Source organism: Papaver somniferum, chromosome 5 (assembly GCF_003573695.1).
Source record: "Papaver somniferum cultivar HN1 chromosome 5, ASM357369v1, whole genome shotgun sequence".
NCBI classification, from domain to species: Eukaryota; Viridiplantae; Streptophyta; class Magnoliopsida; order Ranunculales; family Papaveraceae; genus Papaver; species Papaver somniferum.
In genome coordinates this window covers 49660224-49683746 of record NC_039362.1, presented here as the reverse complement: position 1 = coordinate 49683746, position 23523 = coordinate 49660224, and positions in this window count along the sequence as shown.

Here is a 23523-nt window from a genome sequence, read left to right as displayed (position 1 = left end):
GTCTCTGGAGATTCCTTCGTGGTCCCTAATTGCTATGGGAGCGTGGGTGGCTTCCCGTCGAGTAATACCGGAAGCTCTGAGAGTTTTCAAAGAGATGATGTTGACAGCGGTACCAACATAGACGAACGCCCTTTTGAACTCATTTCCTTTAATGTACACGGTGGTGAGCAGTCTCCAGCATACATTTCTTTGTCGGTGGCTGAAGATTCGGTGGTGGTTTCTTGGATCAGCAGACGTTTTCCGGACACGATGTGGTTCAGTGCAGAAAACATGTCTTTCCTTTGAGATTTCGAAATATACAACAACTCGCAGACATGTTCGATCAGAGATTGAACCGCTTCCTTGACAGGAGGTTCAGAGATGGTAAAAGTTCTGACTGGGAGGGGGTTTTTGTGCACTCCCTCAGTCCCCAGGTTGATCTCTCCTGATTCGACCTTTTTCTTGAATATGCGCTTCAAAATTTTGCAATCACTTGTGGGATGGCTGACGAATCTATGGAAACGGCAATACCGAGGATTTTCCATGCCCTCTTCAGTTGGTTCCTTCTTGACATAAGGTAATTTGATTGCACCATCTTGAATCCAGGCATCGAGTAGTTCATTAACTTCTTCCATTGAACAGGTAAAATCAGGTGCTTCTGGATCTTCCGTATGCTGAGGAGGGATTTTCGAATTCTCCTTCTTGTGTACTTTTGAAGGGGTGGAGGAATTCTGCTTTTGTTGTGGTTCTGCTTTCGTTTATTCCCTTCCGTGACAGCATTTGTTGAAGGTTGCAGGTTGTACTGCTTGTTGATCAAACGCCTGCTTCCTAGAGTGTCTTTTGAATCCTCAGTCTTTGTAGACTTTGCTATTTCCAAAAGAGAGAGTGCAGTGGTTGCCGACCTCTTCGCAGCTTCGTGAAGCTCTGAGAAAGTCTGAAACTGAAGGTTTTCTAGCAAGGCCATGTAGACCGGGAGCGTGCCATTGATGCACAAGTCCACCAGTTGTTTCTCAGTGACGTTTGGGTCATGACAATCCAGGGCTTGGACTCTGAACCTTTTCACATTATCATTGGGATTTTCACTGACCCTCTGAAACATCCTTCCAAGGTCGAAGAGGGTGACTTGTTCTGACACGAAGAAGTATTTCCTGTAGGATGCGTTAACCATTTCTCCCCAATTGTTGATAGTCCCTGGTGCGATGTTGTTATACCAGGTGTATGCTCTGCCTTTCAGAGATTTTGAGAATTCCTTGAAACGAACGACATGATTATGTTCATGTTCTCTCAGGGATTCGAGAAAACGAGAGACATGTTCCCTAGCATTGCCAGTTCCATCATATAAGGTGAAGGTTGGAGAAACGTAACCTTTGGGGAGTGGAATCCTCTGCGTAGCTCCAGGATAAGGAGATTGATGACGATGGACATGCGATGTTTTGTATTTTCCACGGTTCTCCAAAAGGTGCTCCAGATCCTCGCGAGTGATGAAATTCGATGATCCCTTCGCTGATGAGTTGTCTGCAGCATTTTTGTGGACTTCTTCGTCTTTTATTGTATGGATTGGAATTACTTTAGGATCGTCGTCTGAGGATTTCTCCTTCTCCTTTCCCTTCTCTTGAGTCTTCTCTGACATCTTGTCAGTAAGAGTTTTGAGATAATTACACAGCTCCTTCTGCGTAGCATCCATGTCGGTCTGATTCTTTGCAAGAGTCTGTTGCGCTTTGATAAGATCAGCAATGGTAGGTGGTGGATCTCCTCTGACTTCTTGAGGGTGTCGTCCGGACAGTGGATGAACTTCGGCGTGAGGAGGAGTAATGTCACCACCATCAGTGTTGGAGGTCGGAATTGTCTTTGGGATATTCTGATTGTTAATGTTTCTAGTGCTAGCACGGTTTGTGTTAGGATTCGTAACTGAACCCGACCTGAGATCAACCATCTTGTGAAATTGTGAGATTGCAACCGAGAGAATGATCTCCCACTGTGGTCTCCAATCTGTAGATGGGGAAAAATGATTTGCTGGTTTCTAAGGAATTGAGGAGACGACCGTACGGAGGAGACTCCTCGAACCGAGCGAAATGTTAAACCTCACACAGATGCATCACTGCAAAGGGGGTGCTTCAGATTCGAGAGATCAATCTGTAGTACTCCGGCCTAAATCAAGACAATGATCGTTCCAGAGTAAATTCAGTCACAAGAGAGGATGGGTTGATCTGTACGAGGGAAGCTGAGAAATGTGTGGAATCAATGGTAATCAAAGATTGTGGGTGTGTGAATTCTGAATATGATAAGCTCTGAGTGATTGAAATTGCTCAATTGAGAGTAGTTGCTCAATTGATGAGTTGATGATCTCGTCTTGTCAGTTTGACGTGAGATTGATGATACTGATGACGATGATTCAATCATGATTCAGAGACTTATTTATATTGCTGGAATTTTAGACACCATGATTCCATGAAGTGTGACAGTTGATGGAATCAAGGAGTGGGGAAGTGGAGATCGTGTTTGAAACCAGTTGCTCAACGTGTGGAGACTTGGTCGATTTTCTACCCACTACCTCGTGAATTCCTTCAACTGATTGCACGACTTGCTCACATTCCATCGTGTGTTTGAACACACGTTCCGTAGACCACAAGACCAAAACCCTAAGTGATATCCCCCCAAGTGACATGATTGACGTCTCGTGGTTTGTTAGTCAATTGATGACTTCGTGGTTTGATGGGACGATGAGTCCATGTAGTTGCTGAGTTGAACATGATGTTCTGAAACTCATGAATTAAACATGTCATGAGACAGAGGTATAGTTCTTACGATGAAGTGAGCAAGTATTGCTCATTCGATGGATCGTTGAATATTGATTGTTGAACCAATATTCCTTGGTTTGAGAAAATATTTATCATCTGAGCAAGTGTTGCTCATGTGATGAATTGTTGAATATTTGATCGTCTGAGCATGTGTTGCTCATCTGATGGCTTATTGGCAGCGTACCAAAAAATATTAATTAGAACACTGGTGTAGAACCGAGCATAATTAATAAAATTAATGACCATGAGGCCGTCGTAAAATTATTAAGGTTGGAATCTGGAATGATGATCCTTGGATTCAGAAACCCTAATTTGATCAATTGATGATCAATTCATGGTTCGTCAGAAGTTTAACCATGGGACGAAGGAGGGAGCGACTACATGGACCGTGGATCAACCATGTAGTGTCCATATGCTCACGTGAGCAAATACGAAAAACTCCTGAAGAGTTGACGATTTTTTGGTGGAAGAATGATTAAATGCTGGCTTAATCATTTATTCAAAATACTCGTCTGAGTTTTAGGTGAGAAAACCTAATTAATAATGACGAGGCGAGGGACCGACCATGGAGTCATGAAACCGGCCCTGGGTTGTCACGTGACCGCATGACGATCACTTCATGAAAATACAAAGTGTTTGGAAGAGTTTTGGAACTAATACGAGCAATTGTGCAAATTAGGTCAAAACTGTGAAAATTGATGGGACCGGCTTCCGTGAGCCAAAGAGACAATCCTGGTCAGTCAAGATAGCATGCTCGTGTCCCCAAGGCATCCGCGTCTCAGTCTTGAGAATTTTGATATTTTCTGACGTGCAATTGAGCATCCATTCGAGAAAATATGTCAAAATTAGGGTTTCGACGAAACTGAGGTAAACACCATGAGATGATGAAACATAATTATAAAAAAAGGAATGAGGAGGTGTGGGAGCGCCGTGGTCAAGGCGTGGTCGGCCGGTCGTGACCACGGTCCCGTGGTGCCTTTTCCTTAATTTTATAATATTTTGATGATTTTATGAAAAATTCATGATTTTTGAGAAATTTGATGAATTTAGGGAGTTTCCATGAATTGAAGGAGTTTTCATGAGTTCCTGGAAGCAAAATATTAAAATAATAAAAACACGGGCGTGTGGGACCATGGAGGCATGGCCGGCCGGCTATGGACCGATCCCATGAGTTTTTCATAATTTTTTAATATTTTTTAGGTATTTTTGATGATTTGAGGGAATTTTCCCTAATTTGAGAGAAATACCATAAAATCAAGGAATTTGATGAATTCAAGGAAAAATATGATAAATAATAATAAAATAATAAATCAAAGGGCGTGTGGGACCGGCTAGTGGCCCGGTCCCACAAGTTTTTCATAATTTTATTTTGTTTATTATTATATGATGATTTGTGCAAAATACCATGAAATCAAGGAGTTTTTTCATGAAATAAGAGAAATAATAATAATAAAATAATAAGGAACCGTGGGGTGTGGGGCCGGTTGGGACCAAGGCATGGCCGGTTGGCCAATGGTCACGCCCCACACTCCTTTCCTTAATTTTATATTATTTTTTATGGATTTATGGAAGTACCATGAAACCGAGGAGTTTCCTCGAGACGAAGGAGATTTGATAAAATGAGAGAATTTTCATAAAATCATGGAAAATAATAAAAATCCATTAAAAATATAAAATTGGCGTAGGATTGATCACGACACGGTCGGTCGGTCGTGTGTCCGTGCTCCCAGCACCCTGGTCAATATTTTTAATTATTTATTATTTTCTTCTCTATTTTGCATAGGTTCATCGTTTCGTTGTATTTTTGGAATACTCGTTCGTGCGGTGACTGTTAGTGTATCGTCGTTGAATACACCTTCACCATTTGAATCGGGTCTTACTTAGAGGTAGCTCAGATACCCGGTTGTTGATTATTTATTACTAATTGTGGAATTCGGTGGAGAATAATTCACAAAACTGAGCAATAAGATGTTTATTATTAATTCATAAGATCAGCTGAGGATTCGACTACGAATTCAGAATAATAAAGTGAGCATTACCATTCCATGGGATCGTAGATTCGACCATAGAATCGGAGTAATTAAGATTTACCTATTCCATTTATGAGACAGTTATGGATTCGATCATGAAATCGGAGTAATGAGATAATATAGTTATTGCTATTCTATGAGATCAAGCTGTGGATTCGATCATAGAATCAGAACAATTTTTTATTGCCATTCCATTGGACCAGTCGTGGATTCGACCATGGAATAGGAGCAATAATAGATTATTCTGGGAATTCAGTAGTGAATGTCACGGCAGAATAAATCTTAATTAGGAATAATTAACTTTGTGGCTCTATACTAGCAGAGCAAGCTGTCTAGGAGCATTAATTATCCCGATATGAACTTGTCGGTAAGTCATATCCTTTATATAGTCAGGGTAAACTTGTTGTTTGTTCCTGAAGACGTTATCACTCTATACTAGCAGAGCAAGCTGTCTAGGAGCCGTCCATCTCGTGATACTATATAGAAATAATCACTGAAAGTATTCAGTATTCATGAGATATGCCGTTGTCCAGTCGTGAGACTACATATCTACATGTACTCTGAGAGAAAGTACTCTCCGTTGAGAATTCGATGAGAGACCCGTGTCTCGATACTCACGTCTGATTGCTGAATCAGAGCTTCGTATAATTATGAGTTTACGGTTTTACCCTTTGTCGAAAACACCATGATCCCATGAAGTGTGACAGTTGCTGGAATTAGAGAATGGGAATTGGGGAATCATGTTAAAACTAATTACTCATCGTGTGAAGACTTGGTTAACTTTACACCCACTACTTTGCTGACTCTTCCAACTGATTGCACGACTTGTTCACATTCTCATCGTGGGTGAACACACGTGCCGTAGACCGCCAGACCAAAACCCTAGTTAGTATCCCCCCATGTGACACGATTGAAATCTCGTGATCGTGGAGTCAGTTGCAGACTTTGTGGGACGATGAGTCCATGTATTGCTGAGTTGAACATGATTAGCAAATGTTTCGAAACTCATGAATTTAATGTGTCTGCTGAGACGAGGTATCATCATAACCTAAGACGAGCAAAACTGTGTTGCTAAATTGTTGAATATTGATAGTTGAACCAATATTCTTTGATTTGAGAAAATATTGCTAGTCTGAGTGAATATTGATAATTGAGTAAATTGCCGGTTCGAGCGAATATTGCTAGTTCGAGCAAATATTGCTAGTTTGAACAAATATTTTTCTTTTGATGAAGTGTTGGTAGCTGGACCAAATAAAATGTTAATTTAAGTTACTGACTGCTGAGTCGAGCACAATAAATATGAATATCAATCATGGAATCAACATAAAATTATCAGAGTGTTTGAATCTTCACAAAATCACGTTTCTGCGGAGCTCTGGATTCAAAACCCTAATTTTACCGAAATGATGATTTATTGCAAATCAACACGGGACCGACTACATGGGATGACAGGTTCACCATATAACACCCACATGCTCGAATGAGCAAAAATATCAAAGTCTCTTGAGGACCAGTTGGTGAAAGAATGATTAAATGTTGATTTAATCATTTACTGAAATAATGCTCGTGTGAGCAACAAGTCATAAAACCTGATGTAGAAAATATGAGGGGCCGACCAAGAGGTCATGAGACTGGCTCTTAATGGTCGTGGGACCAGTAGATGGTCGTTTGAGCGAACTTCCAATTGTTTGGAAAGAGCTCGAACCTAATATGAGCAACTGAGCAAATTAGGTTAAAATCATTAAAACATGCGGGACCAGCTGTTTGAAAGCCTCAGGGTCACCCTTGGTCGGTCAAGGGGATGTGCCCGTGTCACCATAGTGTCCGTGCTTCAGTCCTGAGAATTTTGATGTTTTCTGATGCACGTTTGAGCAACATTTGGAGAAAATATGAAAAATCCATGGTTTTGCTGAAACTGGGAAAAATACATGAGATGATGAAAATAATAAATAAACAAGGAATCACAAGGTGTGGGACCGGCCACGGCTAGGGCATGGCCGTCCGGCTGACACGCGGTCCCACATGCTTTTCCCACTTTTATGTGATTTTATGTATTTTTCTCTGATTTAAGGGAAATTCCATGAAACTGGAGAGTTTGGCGAAATTAGGGAACTTCCATGAGATGAGAGACATAAATTAAAATATAAAATAGGAAATGGGAGTGTGGGACCGTCAATGGCCGTGGCATGGCCGGCCGGCCAATGGACGCGGGTCCCAAGGCACTTTTCCCAATTTTATGTAATTTTGATGATTTTAGATAATTTTCATAAAATCAAAAGGATTTGTTGAAATCAAGGACTTTACATGAAACCAGGAAACAAAACACCAAATAATAATAAAATAATGGGCGTGTGGGACCGGCTAGGGCATGGCCGGCCGGCTAGAGCCCGGTCCCACAAGTTTTTTCCTAATTTAAATATTTTCCATGATTTTAGAGAAAATACATGAAATTAGGTAATTTTAGGAAAATTCATAAAATCAAGGAATTTTCATAATTTGAGAAGGAATAATAAAATAATGGGACTGAGGTGTGGGACCGGCCACGGCCAAGGCATGACCGGCCGGCCGGTGGTCCCGCGACACCTTTCCCTAATTTTATTATTTTTTGATAAAATCATGTGATTTAGATAAAAATACATGAAATTAGGTAATTTTCATGATTTTAGGGAAAATTCATAAAATCAAGGAATTTTCATAATTTGAGAGAAATAATAAAATAATGAAGACGTGAGGTGTGGGACCGGCCACGGCCGGCTGGTGCTCGGTCCCGCAACACCTTTCCTTAATTTTATTATTTTTTGATAAAATCATGTGATTTAGATAAAAGTACATGAAATTAGGTAATTTTCATGATTTTAGGGAAAATTCATAAAATCAAGGAATTTTCATAATTTGAGAGAAATAATAAAATAATGGAGACGTGAGGTGTGGGACCGGCCACGGCCAAGGCATGGCCGGCTGGTGCTCGGTCCCGCGACACCTTTCCCTAATTTTATTATTTTTTGATAAAATCATGGGATTTAGATAAAAGTACATGAAATTAGGTAATTTTCATGATTTTAGGGAAAATTCATAAAATCAAGGAATTTTCATAATTTGAGAGAAATAATAAAATAATGGAGACGTGAGGTGTGGGACCGGCCACGGCCAAGGCATGGCCGGCTGGTGCTCGGTCCCGCGACAGCTTTCCCTAATTTTATTATTTTTTGATAAAATCATGTGATTTAGATAATTTCTTTGAAATAAAGGAAATTTGCTCGAACGAGAGGATTTTCATGAGATCGTGAAAATAGTAAAAATATGGTAAAATATAAAAATTGGGCGAGGGACTAGTCACGGCATGACTGGCCGGCTGGTGAGCCTAGTCCCCTGGCACTTTTGTTTAATATTTTATTATTATTATTTTCCCTTCCTATTTTGCATAGGTTCCTCGTTCGTTCACATTTTTGAAGTGCTCGTTCGTGCATTCAAAATGCTGGTTTGTGCATTATCTGCTAATTACACTTGCACCATTTTTCTCAGGGCTTATTCGATGCTCAGATGCCTGTTCCATTGAATATTTATTACTAACCTGTGGAATTCTGCTGGGAAGAACCACAGATTGAAGTAACGAAATATAACGAGGAATCGTAGAATATTGCTGAATATTCAGGCGATTAATTGACGACTCGTAGAATATTGCTGGATATTCAGACGATGTTTCGTAGAATATTGCTGGATATTCAGACGATTTAAGATAATTAATTGCTGGCTCTATACTAGAAGGGCTTCCTGTCTAGGAGCATTAATTATCTGAGGGTTGAGCAATATGAACTTGCTGGAGTGTCATATTCCTCTTGCATAGTCGGGGAAAATCTGGTTACATCCCGAAGACGTTGTCGCTCTATACTAGCAGACATGTTGTCTAGGAGCCACCCAATCTTTCGATTCTATACAGTATGAGATGTGTCGTGGCCTCAGATGAGAGACTGCACATCTTCATCTTCTCTGAGTGACTTTCTCCATCAGAGGTGGCATGAGCTTTCATGCATAGAGACATGAGTCTCGATACTCATCCGATTGCCGGAGCCGGAGTAATTACTGAAATTGCTCAGTATTCATGAGATGTGTCGTGGCCTCAGCCGGGAGACTACACATCTATACCTTCCCTAAGATACTTTCTCGATCAGAGGTTTTATGATATGAGCTTTCATGCTTTATTGAGAGACATGAGCCTCAATACTCATCTGATTGCCGGATCCGGAGTAATTACTGAAATTGCTCAGTATTCATGAGATGTGCCGTGGTCTCAGCTAAGAGACTACACATCCACACGTACTGTAGTTGTAGGAAATCCTACACTACACCCCTTACAAGATTTCATTAACATTCAACTCATTTTTGGATTAACAATCTTAATTTTATTGATGAATCTTTGAACAATATTACAAGAAAACATAAAGGAATCAAGAATAACCACTGCTCTAGATTTTCTCTCTCCTATTTACTTGCTTCTCACTCAAAAAAGATTTCCCCCTTCGTTTACAACTGAACGGCTATTTATAGGGAATTACATAGTGGATGACAGCTAATCTATCCTTTATTTTCGGATATGACTTGCGACATTATCGCAACCTTATAAATATCAATCTCGCAAAACTTCCTTATTTTTGCAGGACCGTCACACTTTTCTCATGATTTGGCTGCTGTCGTTTCTGAAGTTGTTTTGCGATACTGTCGTGTTGTGTTGTTAATAATTTCGCTGAGGCATTATTGCTGCGAGATTCTGATCCTACATCTTGCCTCTTCTCATATCTTCTCTGCGAATTAGAGAACGATGTGAGAGATGCCGCAACTATCCATCACTTCATATTCTGCATTTATCACACGTATCTTTTCTCCCATCTGTTTCTTGGCACGTCTTCTGTAACCGCTGCTTTTCAACCGCTTACGTCTTTTCGCATTAATTGTGTTTATCTTCTCGAAAATCTCCTCTATATATACTCTTCTTACTCCCCCTTTTCTTATTTTTTACTCTCCTTTTCATCTTCTCTCCAACTTCATCATTTTCTCCGTAAATTCCTCTGCTGTAATTTTTCTTCTATCTTCCTTCTTCAATCTTCTTAATTCTTCGTCCATTCCCATACTCTATATTCAGATATTCCTCCAAGTGGTAAAAAACATGAGAAAACCTTAAAGGAAATTCAAAAAGATCTTGCCGAGAAAGGTTTCACATTTTCTACCATTCCTGGTGAATGTGCCAAATCAATTCTTTCTATCAAAATTTTCTCTGATCAACATTGTGATGATCAATCAATCATAGTTTCGCTGGGTCAAATTCTCGCAGGTCTCCCCGTTCCTCTTTATGACCCAGATATTTCTCTGTTCTATGAGATTCTCGCTCACTCGGGATTTTCGCGAGCTATCTTCCAGTTGAGTGGGGATTGCATCCGTCTGATGCTGGAGTTTGCTAACCGTGGTGCTGGTAAAGGATCTCTTTACTCCAAAGAACTTAGGGATCCTAAATTCGTAGATCTAGAGATAGTCGCTGAGAAGTATACAGTAGCGAATTTCTTCGAAAATTATGAATTAATATCCATGAAGAAAGAGAATACTCGCTGGGGTATTCGCTTGAAAAGGAAGGATGTTATTGCTGAAGATAAAATGCTCATGCATGACATTGGCATTCTGTAATAAATAAAACCCCTCGCCAATCCAAAGATGATAAATGCTGCGTCTTCCCTTTGATGCTGAAAGGACCCTATATTGCTGGTTCTAATGTCATTCCTGCGAATCTCATCGCTTATCGACCCTGGGTATTCTCTTGGCCTGATAAAGTGAAAGAGGTATATTCCTTATAATTTTGCCCACTTTATGTTTCATTATTTATCTTTACTCTTTTGTTCGCTGATTCTTGCGACATTCTACAGATCCAGAAACTGAAAGATAGCTACCGCAGGACTGGGAAAGCCAATACCTTGCTATCTCTTCGCTCATACACATATGAGGTAATAAATATTCTTTTATGATTTTAAACAATATATTGTTGCCTCTGTTTCTTATCTTCATTTGTGTGTGAAGGTTATTGCTGAAGTAGAAGAATCCACCAAGGCTGCGACGGCTGGTGATAAGGGTAAAGATATTCTTCGCAAAGGAAAATCATTTGCATCCTCTTCAAAGAAAAGAAAGAGAGGGAATTCTCCTCCTCCTTCAGATGTTCATTTCCCTGATGGTTCTGAAGATGATGAAGACAATAAAGATGATGATGACGACTCTGCTGCGAATAAAGATTCTCCACCTGAATCCTCTATGGCACAGTTATCTGGTATCTTCTCTGATTCTTGGCAAGGGATGGGAGATAATTGCCTCGCCAGTATATGCAAAGCTCTCGCAACTATTTGCGATACTCCTTTGTTGGATGGTGATAGTTCTCTTCATGGAGTCTCCAGATCAGTGACTCCTAGCTTCCTAAATTCCCTCAATAGTTTGGTATGCCTTCGTATTTTTACTTCTTCATTATTGTGACTCAAAATTTCTTTTTATTTTAATTATTTTTTGTATTTTCTTCGCAGGCTGGAAAAGCTTCTTTCGCCGTTGCCTCAGATTTGGAGAGGAGACGCGAAATTCTTGAAAAGAAGAATCTTCAATTTCGTACGAAGAATGAAGAACTGGAAACTGAAGCTAAGGGTCTTCGTGAGAAGAATGAACAATTAGAAGCTGAAGTTAAAGGTCTTCGCGAGAAGAACAAACAACTGGAAACCGACACTTCTTCGCAAAGGAACAAAATTTCTACTCTTCAAAAAGCTAATGATCAGCTCTATGGTATGCAATTTTTCTCCTTTCCTTTCATTCATTCATCCTATTGTCTTATCTTATTTGATTAATCCTTTTTGTAGACATTTATGGTCTTTCTGATGAAGCCATTCTTCTTCGTTCATTTCCCGATGCCCTAGATAATGACACTCTTCTTGAACATCTTAATAAATCTTTGAATAGTTTCTCTAATGATAAAATTTCATCTCTGCCTTTCAGTGAACTTAAATCCAAATTTCGCTTCTTAGAGATTGATCATAGATCTAGTTTAGGTTTAGCCAACAAATTTAAACGTTTTTATCTCAATTCTAAAGAGAAGATCAATGAATTAAGAACCAAGATTAGCAAACTTATAGATGATAAAGATCGTATCTCTGACCAAGGTGTTAAGGCTTTGGAGAAATTCCAAGAGACTCTTCTTGAGGTTCAACTTGAACGAGATGAAGCCACTCGTCAAAATGCAGTGCTTAGCGAGAGAGAAAACCAAGTTCGTTCTCGTCTTCTCATAAATAGTGATGATGAGTTCGCTTGGGCCGCGACAATCTTGGATAACACCAGAAAAGATTTAGGTGTAAATGTTAGTCTCCAAGTTGAGCATATATCCTTCATTAGAGATATGATTTCTGAGAGAGAAGGTCATTAACTGTTTTCCTTTATTAATCTTTGGTTTTTCACGAGTTTCTATCAAGTTACTGATTAATTGCTATATGCTTCGCAGGATCTGAAAGTAGATATCGCCAAAGAATTGAGGAACTTGAAGCTGAAAAAGAGGAACTCACAAATAATCTTTCTTCTCGCAACGACAAATATTCTAGATTAAAGAATCAAATCAAGATCACTGTTGCGAACTTTAAGAACGACGCTTTGCATTTTCGCAATCAAACTATTCAAATGGTTTATGATGACCATATTATTACTCACTCTGATTATCCTTGTCTCTTGGAGGAGATCCCAAAGAACATTCCTAGTCTGACTATCTCTGATAGCGAAGCTGATGATGAAGAATCTGATGGTGATGAAGGTTCTGATGGAGATAAAGGTTCTGATGCAGACGAAGAAGAGAACAAGTCTGATGAAGATGATGAAGGATCAACTAAAAAGTAGTCTTTGTTTCTTTCTTTGATCTTCTGTAATACTTGTACATTTATTCCTTCTTTTTGTATATTTGCGAATTCTTTTGGTTCCCCATATTCCTTAATATATGAGTTTCTTTCATTTCGACCTGCATTCATTAAAACAATTCTTCCTTGCAATACGGTTAATCAACATAATCATTAATTTTTGAATTTTTGCGTAAATCTATCATGTGGAGACAAATAACATTTTCTAATTTCATTCATTCCCATACTTGCCTCTGTTATTTGTATCCAAATGAGAGATTTTGCAGATTTTTCTTATTTTGTGCCTCAACTTCGCAGTTATTTATGTATAATTTCGCAATCATATGCGAAGTGAATTTTGATTCTTTTCAAAATCTCATTCATGCGTGGTCTTATTTTGCCTTCCTAGTTAAAGGTCTTATTATGCCACCTCTTGTCATTGCGACAAAATCGCAGGACGTCCTTGCATTTTCATGCAAAAACCCATTGATCTTGTCTTAACTTTTTCTTTTGTATTATTGCCTCTTCAGGATTGTTGCGACAATATGACAGGCCTAAATATTCTTGCGAAAATAAATCCCCATGACATTATCGTCTTGCGACGAAATCGCAGGACGTCTTCGCACTTTCATGCGAAAACCCATTGATCTCGTCTTATCTTTCTCTTTAGTATTATTGCCTCTTCAAGATTTTCGCACAAATATGACAAGCCTTAATACCCTTGCGAGTAAAAAGCCTCATGACATTTGCGTCTTAAGACACTTATCAGCTCCCTAATGGAGGGTGTCGCCCTTATCTCCCCCCTGGTTTCCCCTTCAAGGAGGCGTACCTCTACCATACAAGGTTGGCTACTCCCATCCAGTCTTAACAACAACCAGTTGTTTTCGCAGCCTCTTATCCCTTTTACCTATAGGGTTTATGGTTACGAGACTGCACCCTAAGTGGGGTTTTCTTCGGTCCGAGTGCAGTATAAGCCAAGACTTGTCAAGAATGGCAAGGTACACTCCAGACGCCCCTGGCACTCTTGACTCAACCGTGTACCTCGGCGCCTTGGTCAGATTCTGCACTCCTTGGGAGAGTCCTTATTACCTTAGTCACCCAACCTTAGTCATATGCTTAAGCTGAGAATCCAAGGTACCTCTCCCGGATGGGCTTTATTGACCCCAAATCTCCATGGATCAGGTTCCGGTGGCGGTGTAGCATTTTCCTGAGCCATGCAATAGGTACCCCCTTATCTGACGTACTTTAGGTCTTACATTTGCCTCTTGCGAAATTTTGTTCACGAACTAGGGTGTACGCCATAAAGGTTCGCCCCTTTCTCTTTTGTCATTGTTCTCTGATTGTCTTTTGTAGAATTTATTATCTCTGCGAAGTTCTCGTATATCATCATATTGTTTTTGCATTTCGCAATCTCAATTTTGTCATTCAACAAAATGTATTTTTGAGAATTTTATTTGTTGCGAGAGTGTCACAACAAATCAATCATTCATACACTTCTTATTTTTATTACTTTCGCCATTCTTTGCCTCTTTGTTATTCTCTGCTATTGCTTCATTGATAGTAAATTGTTCACAATTTCTTACTATGAATTAGCATCAGCCTCACAACATTTCTTTTTCTTTTTTTTCGATGGCATCCACCATCAACCTCTCATTTTTTTGTGTCTCTCTGATTTTGTGTCGCCAACTTTCCTTCTTGGTTGCTCTTCCTTCGCAGGATTCTACCACAGTTTCGTAACATTTATTTCCTTCAACCCAATCTCCCTTTATGATTCCTACACCGCTGGGTTGAGGGAACTTGATGCACTGGTGGAAAGTTGAAGTTACACCTAGAATCCCATGTAGACAAGGCCGTCCAATCAACGCATTGTAGGGTGATTCTATGTCAACGACACAGAACAGGATTTCAGAAGATATCCCCTTCAATGGGATTTGCATAGTAACTTCCCCTTTAGGCTTGTTGGAAGTACCATTAAAACCATATATCTTATATGTTGATGGTATAAGATCATCATCTCTCCTTCCCATGGTTTTATAAGTATGATAGAATAAGATATTCACAGAGCTTCCAGTATCGATCAGAATTCTATTAATTGCCCATGAATCTTCAGCTTCATCATCTTCATCTTCTTTAGGTTTTGGATTAATTTCTAACTTTACCACTAATGGATTGTCATGTACAAGAAATAGTATGTTTCTGCCATTCCTCTAGCGGCGATATTTTCGCAATATTCATAATTTCTCTTCCATCATTGTCTCTTGCGAACACTCTACTCAAAACATTGTCATGAAAATCTTCAATTGTCTTGTATGAATATACGATAGAGTGACAGAATAGATTCTTTTCTTTTGCACCAATTTCTACGAAGAATGTTTCCTTTTCTTTTACCGTGTTTACTCTGTGATGCTCTAGTGGTGGTGGTGGCAATGGTTGAGATTGTGGATGCTCTACCAGAAAGTGGTTTATCTTTCCTTGATCTATCATTCTCAAAATAATTTTCTTTATATTTCTGCAATCATTTGTAGTATGTCCATGGAAATGATGATAAGAACAGAACTCATGACTTCTGTTGCTTGGAGGTGGTTCAGTTCCCATGTTCCATGGTGTCGGTATATTCTCCATCAAAATTATAGCTTCCCATATTTTCTCCATGCTTTCATTTAGAGGTGGAATCTTGATCTCCTCCCACATTATCTTGTGGCTTCCCTGTCCTCTATGATAGTTTTGCCTCTGACCTCCATAAGTTTCTCGCGGCTTATCAATTCTTTGAATCTTGTTATTTCCACCACGATTGTAGAAATTTCTTTCTCTTTCATACTCCTCTTGATCTCGGCTTCCCATAGCCACCAGTTTCTGTTGATTGTTGCCCGTCACCTTTTCTTGTTGTCCTTGCGAAGTGCTCGCCACTGTGTTTATTAGTTTGGGTAATAAGCTTGCATTCGCTGCTTGTGAACTGGTATTCGCAACTGGGTATGATTCCATCTCATTTTTCCTTTCCTCTAGAGCAATATACTCTTCCTGAAGTTCTCGCAGTTCGGTCATTGTGATTGTGTTCTTGACTCTGAAAATTTGGATATACAATAGATTGGTTGCGAACATAGCATTGATAAATGATAAGATAAGATATCTCTCATCCACATGGCCAGCCATTTCACTACACATAGTTCTCCACCTTTTAGTTAGGTGCTTCAAACTTTCGCCAATCCTTTGCTTTAATCCAAACACATCTTCAATACCAGGCCGCGAAGAATTGTTACTTATATATGCCCCCAAGAATGTGGTCTGCAAATGATTGAAAGATGTTATTGTATTTTTTGGTAGACCTTCGAACCATTTTAACGCCTCTCCTGTTAGACTGGATGCAAAATACTTGCACAATACGGCATCATGATTTTCCCACTGTAACATGCATCTCACATAGGCTTTGATGTGTTGAATTGCACAAGTTGTTCCATCAAAGATGTTGGTTAACGCAGGAAAATTGCATTTCGGGGGTATTCCTCCTAGTTGTACTTCTCTTATAAATGGAGTTTTCGCAGCTTCTTCTATAGCTTCGTCTAATTGTCTTCTGCCTACTTCCCCTCTATTATTTAGCATTCCTCTCATTTCTTCCAATTCTTTTAAGATTTGTTCATTTACGCCTAAATTTTGATCCATTGGTTTTTTTAATTTCGCCTCCCTTATTCTACGTTCATGTCTTTCTTCTCTCGCGAAATTTTGCATTTCTTCTTCATCATTCTCATCTCGTCTTCTCCTGTGATTCTCTTCCTCATCTCTATCTTGAATTCGCATATAATGATGTCTCTCATTTTCCCCTCCATGATTTTGTTCATTTCTTATCAATTCCATTCGTTGTCTTTCAGCCCTCCCCTGTACTCTATCATACTCTTCATTGAGATTACCGTTATTCCGGTTTTGTCTATGCCTTCTTTCTCGATTGTCTTGATTATTCTGGCGAATCGCCTCCTGCAGCTCTTGTTCTTCCATTTCCGCTCTCAATCTTTCACGTTCGCGAGTTAAACGTACTTGTTCAGCATAGTGTCTTTCAATTTCTTCTTCAATCCTTTGTTGATTTCTTTGAGCTTCTCTCTAATGTAAAATTCTCCTTCCTTCCTCTCGATTCCCTTCGCCATCTTGATTATTTCGTCCCTGACGTTTTCCATTCTCTTGATTTTTATCATTTTTCCTATCATCAGAAGTTTCATTTTGTGGAACGTAACGATCATCAGTCCTTTCTCTATCTTCGCGATGTTCTTCATTAGGATTTGGTATTTCTTCTCGAATATTATTTCCAGCATTAACTGTGGGTGAGTTTCGCCTCATCTCTCTTCTAGTCGATCTTGAATATGATCTTGTACTTCTCGATCTTCTACTCTGTAGTCTCATATTTTCCATCCTCAATTCGTGATTTTGCCTTGTTAGATTTGCACGTTCTTCTGTCTCAGCTCTTCTTTCTTCATGTATTCTTCGTCTCAACGTTTCTAACGCTCCAATTTCCTCATCTCCATGAATTATTCCTTCATCTGCTTCTTGATTTCTCTCTACCTGTCTATGGTTCCTGGTTTGCTGCTCTTCTTCTACTTCTTCTGCTGAATTTGATCGCCAAGTGTGTACACTCACTCTATCATAATCTGTTGTTCCATTTTGTACCGGTATTTGCTGAACTGGCGGTTGAACTTGATTTTATCCATTATTTCTCCTTCTAGTAGATTCTCCCATTTCACTTCTCTCCCTTCCAGCAAGTCTTTTACTTCTTCTTATAGCAGTTGTCGGTTGTTCCGATACATTTCTCCTTCTAGCCATTCTTTCAATACTAACAAATTGTAAGAGATTATGTAGTTTTTTCACCAATTACTTTCAATTCTAATAAATCACAATATTAATCTTCAACTTTTTCTAGAACAATCTTCAATCTTCAACCCCCCTCCTTCTAGCGCCATTATGTAGTTGCAGGAAATCCTACACTACACCCCTCACAAGATTTCATTAACATTCAACTCATTTTTGGATTAACAATCTTAATTTTATTGATGAATCTTTGAACAATCTTACAAGAAAAGATAAAGGAATCAAGAATAACCACTGCTCTAGATTTTCTCTCTCCTATTTACTTGCTTCTCACTCAAAAAAGATGTCCCCCCTTCCATTACAACTGAACGGCTATTTATAGGGAATTACATAGTGGATGACAGCTAATTTATCCTTTATTTTCTGATATAACTTGCGACATTATCGCAACCTTATAAATATCAATCTCACAAAACTTTCTTATTTTCGCAGTACCGTCACACTTTTCTCATGATTTGGCTGATGTCGTTTATTATGTCGTTTCTGAAGTTGTTCTGCGACACTGTCGTGTTGTGTTGTTAATAATTTCGCTGAGGCATTATTGCTGCGAGATTCTGATCCTACACGTACTCTGAGAGACAGCCTTCTCAGTCAGAGATTTTATGAGCTTTCACGCTTTAATGACATACGTGGGTCTCAATACTCATCCGATTGCCGGATCCGGAGTATACTTTTACAATTTTACCCTTTGTCGAAAATCCACCATCTACACAAAGCATTCAATATTCACCTTTAGATGAAAAACCTAATTTATTCAAGCTAATATCTTTCAACCGTTAGATCGAAACTTAGCTTGTCACACACAAATAAAATGTATTCATTTTGGTTTGAGTAACCGTACCTAAACGTGTACACTTAGTTGTTTCACAAATAGTTAACCAATGGTTAGCCATATGAGCACTTTCGTATTAACTGTATTCATGTTTCTCATAACTAGTTCAAATGGCTCATATGAACTAGTTGAAGAGTTGTTCAATTGCTTAGGTCTTTATTCATAGACACAATTGAAACAAAATCGGTTTGATCCATTTGAATCAATTCATGAACAATATACCCATGGTTTGCAAAGATTTCATTCCTTATAATTTATTGTTTTAAGTTCATGAACTACCGATTTGAGAAATAACCATCTTGGGTACGCGTACGGGTATGCGTACCTTAGCTACCAGATTTGAGTTTACAAACTCAGCAGAAATTTTCGGTTCGAAAACTTCTGTGGGTACGCGTACGGGTATGCGTACCTAAGGTTACTGGTTTACTAGTTTGCAAACTACAAATTCAGCAGAAATTTTCGGTTGAAAACTTCCGCTTGTACGCGTACAGGTACGCGTACCCAACCTGTCTCCTTCACCAATACCGTATGCACACACTTGGTTTCCGGCACATGGATTTATACAATAATGTGCGAACACACCATATATGCTTATATCCGTAGTTGGTAATCTCAACTCTACATTTCAATCATTGAAAGATTCTTCTATAATGTTATAACAATCGTTATTCACGACTATCGTCATCAAAGCTATTTTCAAGATTGAAACATTATCATGACTTTCGTCACAGGTAAAGATGAAAGTGGTTAAAGCAAAAGCTTACCAACACATATTTCGAGAAAATGATAGGCGAGTAAACTCGGCTCGAAATATCAAATGTGTATATATGAAAACCATCATACTTATACGACTATTGTATCAAGAGTAGGAGATAGAGTAGTCTTTTGAGTGACAGATAAGCTCAAGTCTCCACATACCTTTTTAGTCGGATGAAGTTCCACTGGTTCCTCGAGTAGTTTTTCGTCTTCGAAAGATGATCGCCATGGAGTCTAGAGCTTAACTACACTTAACTATCCTAGACCGAGACTTAGTCATAAGTAAACTATAAATCAATACATATAGTTTTGATCACTAATATTGACAAACATGCTTGAGATAGCAACGCATGCGAGTTCGACCGAGCAATGCTCTAACAATCGTGGGAGATGCCAACATCAGGGGGAGGATCCAAGGATATGATGTCGACATATTTTACTTCGAAATTAAAGTTGTGTTATACTCTTCTTCCCTTCGATTGAGAATAGTTTTCCCCAAAAGGTTTTGCTACTCGACAAGGTTTTTAGCGAGACAACACTAAAAAAAAAATCAAGTATGTTGAACGTTGAAGACATAATATCGCGTTGATATTACTGAAAATATCTGAATCAAAGAAATGAAACGTGATAGTCTATTAAACAAAGTAACTTCCAGAATAAACAACAAGGTCTTATAAACATTCAAGTCACCAAAGTAAAGTGTGATAAACTCCTTTTGACTGCATTAGACTAATGAAAATTAGCTGACATCAGGGGGAGCATCTGATGGTGTGTTGAATGATCGCAGTCGTATGCGTCAAAAATAATTTCACTTTCTTACTTAACTAAAATAAATGAAGTATGTGATAAAAAAGAGTTCATTTCCACAGAGAGGCAATTGTTGTTATGCAATTTTCAGATTCTTAAGTAACCAAGGGGGGATTTTTGTTTATCAATGCAATAAAAATAATTGAAAGCAGTAAAATATGAAATTAATCAATAAGAGGAAGATATTGGTCACAGGATAGTATCATTCTCAAACATGTATTTTCATCAATGATTAGAATTGATATTTTAATTTCTCATTTACTAAAAGTCCTAGGATACCTTGATCGAAAGTATATCCCGCTAATTCCCTGATTTCATCACAACCACATTAAAAGATGTATATGTGAATTCTTCCTAGAAAGCAAACTAAAGTGTAAAAACACAATCAAGTTTAACTCCCTAAAAGCACTAAGTTCTATGGAATAAGACTAATCAATGCAATCAAACGTGTAAAAGCACTAATTCGATTTAACCAAGGTTATGATTCATTTGTGACTAGTAGGATATATCACTACAAGCACTACCCACAATTATGCTACTTAGAATCAGGGATAAACAACTTTTTCGTATTAAAAACCCTAATATAGCTTTAGAAATGAATGCAAATCGGATTGATTGCGGACTCAACCAAACAAAAAATCAAATCATATGACAATATAAACCATGAATCATAAACAATAAATTATTGAGACAAAACTAATGCATTGAATCAAATATCATGTTGAGAAATCAACTTTATCCCATAACCAATAATAGTTGTTTAGCTACTCATAGCTTTTGAGTTCATCATAATCAATAATAAAAATGAAGAAGATGAAACATAAAAATGAAAGCAAACCCTAGTAGAATCGTCGCTCTCCTCCAAAGCTCCAAGTAGAAAATACGTGATATCCAAAGAAAGTAGAAACTTTCTCCTTTTCTAGCTTTTCATCTTTATAAAACTAGGTCTTCAAAGCCCAAAGTCCACCAAATCCAAGTGTGAGAATACCCATGTAGAAAATAGCCCAGTAAAGTACTCATCCAAAAAGAAGTCGCCGGAAAACTGGAGTCACTGGCTTGAATTTGGCCGGGAAAGTCATCTCAGGTGACTGTAAAAGCCACCGGTCAAAACTGTTCAAACGGGTCAGACCGTTCAAGCTCACAGAGTCAAGGAGAGTCAATACGATTCAGCTATCTGACCTGGCCAAGTTAGTCAGGCCAGGCCATTGCACAATCCATATCTTCTGCTGCGCCATCTTGGCCTGCTGCCAGCTTCTCTTGCACATGCCTGAGTTTGTGGTGCGCTATGATGATCCTTCTTCATTCCTCCCATTCCAGATAACCAGTTCAACTGTAACTCACAATTGATGTAGCTTCTTGAACTCCAGCAACAATCCAGCAAAATAATCTCTTCACCAGTACCTCATAGTTCATGCCATAACTAGCTAAACACGACAATCGTCTTTATCTTCAGTACAACTCCCTCCATTAGCAGCACCATCAAGTTTCAGTCATTGCACATTACAGTTCAGCTACACATACACAAATTCTTCATAATTATCATTTAACTCATTATTATGAACACCTTCAACTGCATCTCAGTCATGATCCATTGTGAATCCACGACATCAGTTCCAACTACTAAATCACCTGCGATACCACCGGCTAATGCACCTGCGCTTCACCAGCATCGTCACCGCATCTATGGGTCTCTATCCATGCCATAACCACCAACAACTTGAACCCTGCAACTACAACTCGTGCAAACTGCAACAACACAACCACAACAAACCATTTGCACTCTGGACTCGAACACCATCACTACAGTGTCACATTCACTCATTCCTTCATCAGTTCATGTGTTATTGCTTCTGTAACAGCGACCCGACAAGCAATCCACATAAAGCTTCATTAGTAATCCACTGCTCTCTTATGCGACTGCAGCTGCAACTTCATTCTGCTGCTTCAGTTCAGCACCAATGCATTCAGCCATACTCCACCTGCAATACCGAGCTCAGAGCATTCATATAGTACTTGTAATTGAAAATAACTAAACCCACTTCTAAACACCATTTCCAATTCATTGCTGCTTCTCAGAACCCTTCGTAAACATCCACCAAATCCATTGGCTCTTTCCATGTAATGCACATCTCTACTAGAATCATGTTCTGCAACTTTTATTGCCCTCTCTAATTTGTTATTCTCCCAGTTCAAACCCATACAACCATTCTTACAAACCCATCTTCTACAACTTCTTCTTCTTGCATTCAAAGTCATCTCCATCTCCTTGTTCTCTTCAATTGCACTTCATAACCTGCAATTTCACCAGCTAACTCAGTCGCCATCATTGATTCAGCATCAGCACCTGAAAAAGCGGGGGTCTAACAACACCACCCAATATTTCTCTTAGCAATCTGTATGGAAAAACTCGAATATACTTTTGAGAGAATCAACAAGACTCAATCAAAAGTATATCAACGAGTTTATATCTCTCTCTTGATTTGATTTCCTCAAACAGAAACTGCGAGTACTAATCAAATACAAGGAACAACTTGGATGGTACCAAATACCAATATACAAATGTCAATCAATATCAATCAACAACCGTTAGGTCGGACTCTCCAATTGATTGATCTAATGCACAACCTATATTATTTCAATTATAAAGATAAAACAATATAATGCTGAAATTGAAATAACACAGACACCATAAATTTTGTTAACGAGGAAACCGCAAATGCAGAAAAACCCCGGGACCTAGTCCAGATTGAACACACGCTGTATTAAGCCGCTACAGACACTAGCCTACTTCAAGCTAACTTCGGACTGGACTGTAGTTGAACCCCAATCAATCTCCCACTGATCCAATGTACAATTGTACTCCCTACGCCTCTGATCCCAGCAGGATACTGCGCATTTGATTCCCTTAGCTGATCTCACCCACAACTAAGAGTTGCTACGACCCAAAATCGCAGGATTTGACAATAAACAAATCTGTCTCACACAGACAATTCTATCAAAGGATCAATCTGTCTCCCATAGAAAAACCCTAAAGTTTTTGTTCATTCTTTTTATAATAATCAAGGTGAACAAGAACCAATTGATAATCCGGTCTTATATTCTCGAAGAACAACCTAGATTAATCAATCACCTCACAACAATCTCAATCGTATGGTAGCGAAACAAGATGTTGTGGAATCACAAAAAATGAGACGAAGATTTTTGTGATTACTTTTTATATCTTGTCTATGGGAGTGTTGATGGTGGATTTTAGTTCAGGGCTAAAATTGTGAAACCAAATTTATGCGCTGACATCCTACAAAGGATAAAGCCACTGATAAAATGATGAATACTTCTTCACTTCGCTAATTTACCTAGAATGGAGCATGTGGCAACAATCCCATGTACCCTGTGAATTTATAGCATTATTAATGCATGCTTAGCCTTGTATTTCCTGCAGAACTCTCATTATTAGTGTGGCATGACGACTAAGTGTTGCTCTCAGCAGAGTAACACGAATCTCCAAGTGATAATAATGAAGCAAACACGAAATACCCGTAGAGGCTACATCTCTCGGTGTGTTATACTAGCCCGATTGAGCA